We start from the raw sequence: 9,986 nt of genomic DNA on the forward strand, positions 1-9,986 counted from the left end.
TGCAATTATGTGTTTGGGTAGTGACAAACCCAAATGTCACACCTCCAAGGAGCTCTGAGAAGCCCGCAGTTGAGAAAACCCAGGGCGTGTACTGGGGCCACAGGACAGAATGGTAACCTCAGGGCTGTTGGGGCCATGGTATAGTGCATTTATATCTGAATTTATTATAATAAGTGTGAACAGCAACCAGTTTTATCGCTTCCATAACAGTGAGTCATGTTTATAGGGCGCTCTGCGGTGTTCAAAACACTTCTCGTCTAATCCTCTCTCAAGCCCTGGGAGGTAAATAGCATTATGTTCCCCATTTTACAAATGAGGAAGCTGAGGCCAGAGAGGTTAAATGGCCCGTCTAAAGTCACACAGCTAGTAAATTCAAGAATTGGGTCTGGAACCCAGGTTTCTAACTCCATCTCACGCTGCCCATTCTGCCGCACCAAGACAGCCCAGTAGGTCAAGTCCCAGGCCATCAGGACAGACCAAGTACCCAGTCATCAAAGAACACACACTGCCCAGGTGGACACACCCCTTTCCCGTGGTGTTTGAAGAGACCCTCATTTTTGCCTTCTCTCCAGCCATCTGTTCTCTCCCTGCCTTTCTTGTACGGCCAGAGACCACCAAACAAAACAGGAGGAAGAGCCAGAAGCCATGAATATCATTTATTTTTTATTTTTAAAAAGGCACAATAAAAGTATTTTGATATTTTAAAACCAAATGCATTCTTTATACTGATTAAAACTAGAAGGAAATGGGAAAAATGATTTGCATGATCTTCCACTAAAGGTACTTCTTACACAGTGAGAAGGGTGAGCATCACCTGACCTTAAAAATAATCTTGAAAATCCCAGTAGTTTTCCATAAAGAACATATTACTTATACTGTACCATATCCCCAAAATCCAAAACAGCAATCTCCAGCACCAGAAAAGATCACTTGGTCAGGCAGTAGTTAAGTAGCTGGCTCATGTTTGGAAGCCAAATTGTGTGGGAAAAAAAATACTTTGGTTGAATACAAATATTTGAATTTGCATAAGTTAAATGTAATGCCTATGTGACTCCACTGTATTTGAGGTCTTTCAAAGGACGTGTTAATCTTTACCGTATCAACATTGCAACCCACGATGGCAATGTCCTTTCTTCACTCCTTGAACTAGATGGTTCTTTAGGTGTCTCCTCAGCCACACACCCCTTTCTCTGAGAATGCACATTCCCCAACCAGCTTTACCCTACCTACTGCTGCTCTCTTGGCCACACCTGACTGGCTGATCAGTAGATAGTCTACCCAAGCCAGACCAATCAGGTTTCTCTTCTAACCCAAGCTGGGCCAATCAGCACCTGTGCCCTTGATATTTGGAAGTGGGACACGGAGTTACCACACAGGTCATTAATGGCCCGGAGCTGAAAGTCTTGATGCAGTTCCCAGCTGGGGTGGCCATTTCTCCCACTGTGTTTGGAGAAACAAAGCCAGTCTTAGAAAGAGATGGCCAGGATAGATAAGCAACAGGTAGAGACAAGAAACCAAGCCCCAGGGAATTCCCTGGCCGTCCACCCTGCGCTTTCACTGCCAAGGGCCCGGACTCAATCCCTGATCAGGGAGCTAGGATCCCATAAGCCACACTGTGTGGCAAAAAAAAAAAAAAAAGAAGAAGACACCAAGACGACCCCCAGAGAGACAGTGTAGCAGACACTACAAGCCCCTTAGTCATTGCCTCCCTCTACTATATAAGCAGCACGTGAAATGCCCTCATTTCCCAGCCTCCCTTGCAGCTAGACCTGGCTGTGTTGTTCAGTTCTGGCCAGTGACATGCAGGTGAAGGCCCTGGGCAGGGCTTCCCTTCTGGAACTAAAGGCAAGGCTTTGCTAGGAGAAAGTTTTTCTCTTTGTCCCTTTGCCTTGTCTCCTTTTCCTCTCCTGGAGCTCGGACTAGGAGCTGGAGAAGCCATGTTGGGGATCACCAGGTAACAAGCAAGAGACCAAAGCCCACCTCAAAGGACAATGGAGTGGAAAGACATGAAAAGCCTGGGTGGGAGCCTAGTGGCATCACTGTGCTCTGCAGTGTACCTGAACTGCTTACCTCTGTACATCCTGTTGTATAAATAAATCAATCCTATCAGTTTAAGCCACTGTGGTCAGATGTACCTGTTTGTGCTGTGGAGCAAACCACTCAAAAGTTAGTGACTTAAAATGGCGACTATTAGTTCTCATGATTCCAGGCGTCAAGCTGGCCACTTGTACTGGTCTGGTTGGTTTGGCTGGGGCTAGTTTAGGGTGGCTTCGTGTACATGCCTGCCTGGTCATTGCCAGGCAAGCTGGGTTAGGACAGTGGTTCTCAACTCGGGGCATTTTGCCACCCAGGGGGTATTGGGCAATGTCTGGACACACTTTGGTTGTTAAACTGGGGTGGGGGTGATACTATCATCACGGGGTAGAGGCCAGGGATGCTGCTAAACATCCTGCAGTGCACAGAACAGCTGCCCAGAACCAAGACTTATTTGATCCAATATGTCAATAGTACCGAGAATGAGAAACCCTGGTCTAGAAGGGCCTCAGCTGGGACGTCTGATTCTGCCTGGTGTGGTCCCTCATCACCCAGCAGGCCAGACCAGGCCACGTGTGGTGGGTACAGGTTTCCAAGAGCAACAGGAGAGAGAAAGCCCCAAAGCACACTTTTCAAGTCTCCACCTGCCATGTGTTTGCCAACATCTCATCAGACAAAGCAAGCCACATGGCTAGAGTTCATTTGGGAGGGGCTTCAAATTTTTACCATCTACCCACATCCAGGTTTCTGTTATTTAAAGCTGAAGGCAGCGCGCGCCCAGAGCGTTAACGGGCGGGGGCGGGGGTGTGGAGTTGGGAGGTCAACTGGGCCTCCTGGTAGCCTCCCTGAGTTCAACCAATCCAGTGAGGAGAAGCCGTGGGCGGGGCGAGCTCCGCTGCCAGAGCGGCGTGAAAAATTTCCCAAGGCAGAGCGAAAATTTCCTGAGCGACTGAGCATGCCCGCTGGTGAAAGGTCCAGCCCAGCTTTCACCACATCCCAGACTCCAGAGGGACTTTTCTGAAACCCAGAGAATTGACCATGTCCTCAAACAGCTTAAAAATCTTCCAGGGCTCCCCCATGCCTCCTCAGGAAAAAAAGATCACACTTCAGTGGGTTTTTTATGCTTCATCCTCAACCAATTTCTTCAGCCACGTCTCCCACTACTTTTGCAAGAACTCTTTTGCTCCACGGATGTTGAAAACTTGCAGCTTCTCATACACACCATGTTCTCTGTGCACACAGGTTCACCTACCTGCGATTCTCTGCCCAGGCCCTCTCTACCAGGATAATTGCATCTGTGCTTTCTAGGTCTATGAAGACAGTCATGCTTCATCCCTCTGGCATAGCTCTTGTTTTTTGTTTTTTTTTTTTTTGCATCTTTGTTGGAGTGTAGTTGCTCTACAATGGTGTGTCGGTTTCTGCTTTGTGGCAGGGTGAATCAGTTATGCATGTGCATGTGTTCCCATGTCTCTTCTCTCTTGCGTCTCCCTCCCTCCCACCCTCCCTGTCCCACCCCTCTAGGTGGTCGCGGGGTGCCGAGCTGATCTCCCTGTGCTGTGCGGCTGCTTCCCACTAGCTATCTATTTGATGTTTGCTGGTGTATATGTGTCCATGGCATAGCTCTTCTTATTCTGTGTTGTGAATATACTCTATGTGCTCACATGTCTTATCTTCACTAGAATGTGAGCTACTTGAGGGCAGGGGTCTTGGCATATTTTATACCTGTATGGAACTCTAAGACCGACCAGGGTGCCTGGCACAGGATAGATACTCAATAATTGTTTATTGAATAAATGAATGGATTATGAGCTCCATGAAGGAAAAAAAAAAAAAGCTGACGGCATTCCAACTGATGCAGAAAGTTGCCCTGATTCCTGATGACTTTCTGGTTCCTGGTTTCTTTCCTTGGAAAGGCCCATTCCAATGCCTGCCCTTGGGTTCCACTAGGACTTTTTGTATCACTCAAGATTCTCTGGTTGCAACCAACAGAAATCTCCTGTGCCTAACTTAAACAGAAAAGGAGTTTACTGAAAGGAAATGAGGAAGGTTAGAGAATCAAAGGGCAAGCAAAGCGGAGGAGTCTGGACAGTCAGGAGCCATCTTTTCTTCCCCATAGATGTCCCCTTTTTTGCTTCAGCGGGTTTGAGTTTCTGTTATTTGCAACCAAAATGGCATTTACTAAGACGCTCTGCACAGCCCCAACTGGTAGCTCTGAGAAGCTACCAGCGACCTTTCTTTCCCCTGACGTTGTACCAAGGGACAGCAGGGTACCTGCAGTCCCCCCACCAGAACTCCCAACCTTCTGATCCCCCAAGAAGCTAAGCCAAACAACTTCCTTCCACCCTTGCCAATGGGGGCCCATTTGGATTCGTGACTTTGCAGATAAGGTGCCCTTCTCCAGCAACTTGGCAGAGCCAGCAGTGCCTGCTGTTGTGGAAACCAGGGTCATGAAGTGTCTACGGAAGAAAACAGCTTTCCCCGGATCCGTGTTGCAAAGTGTGTTCCTGGTAAGTGGAGTGGTTTCTAATTTTTTAGGGTCTTAGGAATGAAAGCAATACACTAACGATGAGAGGAAACACAAAATCTGCTAATGCATTTATTTTTTTATTATTATTTTTTTTAAAGTTATGGCTGCATTGGGTCTTCATTGCTGCACCCGGGCTTTCTCTAGATGTGGCGAGCAGGGGTTACTCTTTGTTGTGTTGTGCGGGCTTCTCATTCCATGGCCTTCTCTTGTTGCGGAGCACAGGCTCTAGGCATGGAGCCTTCAGTAGTTGTGGCTCGCAGGCTCAAGAACGCAGGCTCAGTAGTTGTGGGGCACGGGCTTAGTTGCTCCGCGGCATGTGGGATCTTCCTGGACCAGGGCTCGAGCCTGTGTCCCCTGCATTGGCAGGCGGATTCTTAACCACTGCTCCACCAGGGAAGCCCCTCATTTACTCAATGCTTCCCCCTGTTGAGGACAAACAGGAGGAAAAAAGAAAAGGCAGGGCTTCCTTGGTGGCGCAGTGGTTGAGAGTCTGCCTGCCAGTGCAGGGGACACGGGTTCGTGCTCCAGTCCGGGAGGATCCCACATGCCACCGAGCGGCTGGGCCCGTGAGCCATGGCTGCTGAGCCTGTGCGTCCAGAGCCTGTGCTCCGCAGCGGTAGAGGCCGCAACAGTGAGAGACCCACGTACCGAAAAGAAAAGAAAAAAAAAAAGGGCAATAGCAAGGTTCCAAATGAGCTGAGAATTGACCTTCTAAAAGGGCTCTCAATCTGGCCTCTGGTAGATGTCTGTCGGGGTTTCTGCCCAGCCTAGACCCTCCTCAGGAGAGAAGACGTTTAGGGCTTACAGTGGGCTGACTGGTGGCCCCAGAGATCTCAGGCTCTAATCCCTGGGACCTGAGAATATTACCTTACAAGGTAAAGTTTTTGCAGATATAAGGATTTTGAGTTGAGACTATCCTCGCCCTAAGTGCCATCTGTAAGTGTACTTATAAGTGAGAGACAGGAGGAGATTATATACAAAGAAGAGGCGGAGGCAGTGACCACAGAGGCAGGACTAGAGTGCTGCACCTACAAGTCAAGGGATGCCAGCAGCTTCTGTGGTTAGAGTCTTTTGAACTCCTTGGCTTTTCAGCTCCTAGGCTGTTAGATTTGAATCCGCAAATGCCCCAAGGAGAAAAGCTGCACCCAATGTCAAGCTTGCGTCTGTGTTTCCCTTCTCTCCAGAACTTGGCCCACATGTCTTGGTGTCTCTCTAACATTCAGATGCCAGCGAACAGATGTTTTCTTACTTTATCCAGGTTTTCTAAAATTTCTTTAGACTTCACCTGATCTTATGTTATTATTGAACTACCATCTCAATTACCCCTAGGAAGAAAATTTACAATTTTTAGAGAAAATGGAACCCTGGTACAGTGTTGGTAGGAATGTAAACTGGCACAGCCACTGTGGAAAACAGTATGGAGGGTTCTCAGAAAACTAAAAATAGAACTACCATATGACCTCGAAACTCAACTCCTTGGTATAAATCCGAAAAAAAAAAAACACGTGTTTTCAAAAACATGCATTTGAAAAGATACATGCACCCCAATGTTCAGAGCATCATTATTTACAATTACCAAGATATGGAAGCAACCTAAGTGTCATCAAGAGATGAATGGATAAGGGCTTCCCTGGTGGCGCAGTGGTTGAGAGTCCGCCTGCTGATGCAAGGGACATGGGTTTGTGCCCCGGTCCAGGAAGATCCCACATGCTGTGGTGAGGCTGGGCCCGTGAGCCATGGCCGTTGAGCCTGTGCATCTGGAGCCTGTGCTCTGCAACGGGGGAGGCCACAACAGTGAGAGGCCCACATACCGCAAAAAAAAAAAATTTAAAAGAGATGAATGGATAAAGAAGATGTGGTACATATAACCAATGGAATACTACTCAGCCTTAAAAAATAATGAAATTTTGCCATTTGCAGCAACATGGGTGGACTTGGAGGGCATTGTGGTAAGTGAAATAAGTCAAAGAAAAACAAATACTGTAGGATATCACCTATATATGGAATGTAAAAAATACAACAAACTACCGAATATACCAAAAAAGAAGGAGAGTCACAGATATAGAGAACAAACTAATGGTTGCCAGCGCGGAGGGGGAGGAGGGTACAATACAGGGTGGGGAGGTGAGAGATGTAAATTTCTGGGTGTACGATAGGCTCAGGGATGTATTGTACAACACAGGGAATATAGCCAATATTTTGTAATAACTGTAAATGTAAAGTAACCTTGAAAAAGTATATAAAAATTTTTTTAAAAGAAATCATATTGAAAATTGGAAACAATTTAAATGTCCATCAACAGGAAAATGCACATATAAATTATTGTATTTCCCTAGATGGGAATCCTACATAGCGAGAAAAAAAAAGAAAAAGAAAAAAGGGATGCCAGCAGCCACCAGAGCTGGAAGAGGCAAGGGATGGACTCCTCCCTAGAACATCCAAGGGAGTTTGGTCCTTCTGAAAAACCTTGATTGCAGCCCAGCTGATGCTGATTTGGGGCTTCCAGCCCCCAGACCCATGAGAGAATACGTTTGTTGTTTTAGGCCACTAAGCTTGTGGGAATTCATCACTGTGTTTAGCAAACCAACACGGGGCTCAATCTTCAACTCATTAGAGACCAGCCCCCCACTTTGATCTGAACACTTCTGGACTCTTCCTATACGGCAGGAGTGCTGTGGGAATTGCACAAAGGACCTTAGTTGTTTTGTATGTGTGGAAACAATCAAGTAGAAAATTATTCACGTTGTTCAGAGAATAGCTCATGGATGTTTAGTACGTAAAATATGGAGCATGGATGCACCTCCGTCTAAAAGGAAGGCAGGGAGAATGTTAGCTGGGAATGGTAGCAATAGGCTGGAGCCCTGAATAGTGCCTAGGAAGACAAGGAAGTTATCTGCAAGAGTAAATTAAAACCAAAGCAGGAGGTCACTTTCACCTCAAAATTCCCGAAGGCACACTCGTCCTGCTTGTTCACTGGTTCAGACTTCTCAGAGCTCTCTATCTTTTCACTACAGAAAAAGCTAAAAAGGTAAAAACCAGAAGAAAGACCCTGGCCCTTCCTTTCCTCTCCGCCGTGTTTTTGTTCTTAGACTAAATATAAGAAAGGCAGAGACAGGGGAGAAAAATCAAAAGCCACCCACCTCACCTGTTCTTGGGCCCTAACTGGCCCCAGGGCTATGAAAGAGCAAAGAAAATTCCCCCCAGCACTCCCACCCCACCCAAAAGGAGGAATCTCAGCAGCCATATTGGTGCCATGTGACCTCCACCCTCTCAAGTCACAGCTGATAGGTATGTGTTCACCTGACCCAGGAGAACCAATCAGAAGCTGGGCTGGGCTAGGCTCATCTCTCCCAGGTCCTGGGTTGGGCAATGTGGTACCAGGGATTAAGGGGCCACAGGTGAGTGAAGCAGGGGACGTACCTCAGCACAGAGAGAAGCTGACTGCTGAAAGAGGCCGACATAAGGATGAGACCTCAGACATAGCTGTGTCCTGATGACTTTCTGGTCTTTGGTCCTGATGCCTTGGAAAGCCCAGCTGTACTTCTGCCCCTGGGTTCCACAAGAAATGCTGTGTCCTCCCAATAAATTCCCCTTTTAAGGTCGGATCCTAAATGTAGTCCATGTCCTTGAAGGCGCGCCCTGCCTTTGCATCATATCAGGCAGTGCTGGGCCCACAGTGGATACTCCACCTGGTCTCGATTTTGATTTTCACTTTTCTCAGACCAGTTACAGTTCTGAAAAGGGGAGCCACAAGCAGATGATTGAGGTAAAGATCGTGTTGGAGCACAACTGTGACTGCAGTGCAGAGCGCTGCCTGGTGTGTGTGTGCAGCTAAGTCAGCTGCTTCCACCCACAGGTAAGTATGGAGCTCCACAGATATGTGCCAGGGTACTGTTCTGGGTTCTGGGGACAAAGCATGAAGCCCCGCTCTGCATGGGAAGGGTCCTTGCTTGAACAGTGTTTCCCAAAGTGGGTCCCGTGGCCTTGGGTGACCATGACCATGGTCATTGTGGACTGGCTACTTGCACTGGATCTAATCAACTTGAAAGCCACCAGGGAGCCACGTGCACAGAGAAAGCTGCTCTGCAAGAGGAGACTCGTGAAGCAGAGGTTCACGGAGAAAACAGTCCTTCAGAGAAAGAGGCAGTTCTGGGCTCTCCTTAGCCTGGCCTCACTCACTGTCCTATAGGATGCCCCAGGCTACTTTCAATAAAGTCCTATCTTATGCTTAAACGAGTTGCAGTGGGTTTCTGTTGCTTGATGCCCAATGTTCTGAGACGCCTTGGCTCTGGATGAACACGTGTGAGATGGGAACTCTAAACTAAACCCACAACTGTGGAGCAAAACTGAAAATGGGACACAGCTTTATCCCTGGAAATGGATGGATCAATCAAACCACAGGCCATAAATGGGCAGTACACGGAGAGCCCTTCTGAGGATTACTGGTCTCATTTGTTGCCTTTAGGGCCCTGGCCAGGCCCATTTAGCTCCTAGGACAAATTGTGCTGAGTATTTAAGTGTGGAGGTACAAAAGGACAGCCCCTGTTCTGTATGCAAGCGCAGAGGGCGAGAGATGGGCTTTCAACTGGGGAGGACTTTGTTTTAATCCAAGCACTGCTGCTTCCTAGAAGGATGATCATGAGCAAATAATTGGATCCCTCTGAGCCTTCCTCTCTACACCAGCAAAATGGAGTTTCCTAATTTTTTTTTTTTTTTTTTTTTGTGGTACGCAGGCCTCTCACTGTTGTGGTCTCTCCCGTTGTGGAGCACAGGCTCCAGATGCATAGGTCCAGCAGCCATGGCTCATGGGCCCAGCCGCTCCGTGGCATGTGGGAACCTCCTGGACCGGGGCACGAACCCGCGTCCCCTGCATCGGCAGGCGGACTCCCAACCACTGCGCCACCAGGGAAGCCTTGGAGTTTCCTACTTTTGAGCACCTGAGGAAACCACAGGCAAAGTGCCAAAGCTACACCTGACACAGAGTGGAGGCGGGGGTGTGGGGGGGAGTTGCCACGTGGTGGCTGTGACTAGACCACAGTCTCCTGATGGAGAACTTGAAGATTCAAGCACTTCTCCAAGTGTTAGCCTCACACTCATTTCTGAAACCGTGTTTTGGGAAAATTCACCAGGCGCCACCAATAGTTTGCAAGGAATCTTCATATAAAGCCATCTCAGGAGAACGGCAGCAGGGCCACGTAGGTAAGACCAGTTGAGGCAGCCCTGGGGTCAGCCTTGCACAAGGCTTGGTTCCTCAAGGCACGTGATGGCAACTCTCATGACGTCCGTTTTGTTTGTTTTCAGTCTAACGCCGAGTTGTCTGTGTACTCAGAACTAAGTGGCTGGTACTAGGAACCACGGCCATCAGGAGTTTAGCCACCCTCTTCCTGGTGAGTCCCCAAGCACATTTCCCAGGATTTTAATGGGA

This window comes from Mesoplodon mirus (assembly GCF_964341445.2).
Source record: "Mesoplodon mirus genome assembly, chromosome: 7".
Taxonomy (NCBI): Eukaryota; Metazoa; Chordata; class Mammalia; order Artiodactyla; family Ziphiidae; genus Mesoplodon; species Mesoplodon mirus.